Source organism: Acanthisitta chloris, unplaced genomic scaffold (genome assembly GCF_000695815.1).
Source record: "Acanthisitta chloris isolate BGI_N310 unplaced genomic scaffold, ASM69581v1 scaffold29798, whole genome shotgun sequence".
In the NCBI taxonomy this organism is placed as follows: Eukaryota; Metazoa; Chordata; class Aves; order Passeriformes; family Acanthisittidae; genus Acanthisitta; species Acanthisitta chloris.
The window spans coordinates 23505-24957 of NW_008686942.1; positions in this window are offsets into that span (position 1 = coordinate 23505).

Below are 1453 nucleotides of genomic sequence, written 5' to 3' on the forward strand. Positions count from 1 at the left end.
TTGTGGATTTTGTCATCATGCCTGGGGTTGTTGGGAAGTGCTGCCCCAACCCAGCTCCCCATCCCTGCCTGGGGGAGGAGCGCACAAGTCCAAGGCATAGAGAAGTGGCACATCCTGTGTCTGTCCTCAGGGGTATTTTGTTCCCTTCCCAAGCACTTCTGCAGAAAGAAATGTTTAGGGAGGGCAGAGGATCTGCTCAAGCCTTGTCCAGTGGGGCTGCTGGGGTCTGAGGTTGTTCCTAAAAGAGAGGGGAAGGCACCAGATTTCCTTGAGTTGTGTGTCAGGAAACTGAAGCCCCTTAGACCCAACTTACCTAGGTGCTCTGGGAGTATCACTTGGGGCCAGTACTGCCCAGCAAATTTCTCTACAGTTTTTATACAGGTTTTTTTATAGAAGTGTTTGTGGCTTTGCAAAAACATTGGGAACAATGCAGCAGATTTCCTTTCCTCTCTCTTGCGTGCGTCTTTTCCTGTGACAGCTCCCTCCAGTTTTCAGCTGGGGGTGGGTTTGTAGCAGCCTACAACAAGCAGAGCCTGGTAGAAGGCCCTGGTATCCCTGGTCATCTGTGCTGGGTGGCAGCAGAGGTGGATGTGCCGTGCCCTGCGCTTGGTGAAGGATGAATGCTTCTCTGGTGCCTTTTTGTTGATGCAGATACAATTTTTAGAAACAGTTTTTTATTTTACTCAAATCCCAGTCCCAGAACTTCTCTTCAGGGGTTCCTCCCTACCTTCTCTGAGTGCTCAACAGCTCCTGCAGGATCTGGGAGGCACTGGTTCACACTGCAAGTCTCTCAGATTTATTACCATCGCTGTTCCAAGCAGTTTGACTTGCAGGTGTTGAATTGTCTGTGACTTTCCAAGAAGGGAGACGGATTTGGGACAGGAAGGGAACGGTTTGCCCTCTTTCTCTCTGCCTTTCCTGTTGCATCTCTCCAAAGAAGTGCAAAGTGGTTACCCTCTCACATGTGCAAATGTGGAAACCAGCCTTTGGCAGGCAGGCTTTGTTGTTTCTCCTTGGGCATAGCCAGTGTGTTCTCCATGTTGGTGGCTCGAAACGCTTAGATACAGGCAGCAGTCCAAACCCATACGGTCACAGTCCACCTGTACTGCCCAACTCCTAAAAAATCAGAACTTAGATTGTTTTGCAAGAAGCTTTTAGATGTATCCAGCTTTTGCAGAGGGGCATGAGAGCTTGAGCTGCTTCAGAATGAGGGGGAAAAGATAGGGGCTTGTGGTCTCACTTCACACAGGGTCCTTTGGCATCTGGGAGGGGCATTTCATGTGCTACAGGCATTGCACACAGGTAATGCTAGTCCTGGAGTTGTCTGGCTTCAAGAAGATGGAAACTGGGGCCAGGAGAAACCTGTCTCCTAGCAGAGCCTATTCCCAGTGTCCGTGGGCTGCAGCTGTGGACAAAATCAAGGGGACCAGAAGATGTTTCTCTCTTCCCCCCC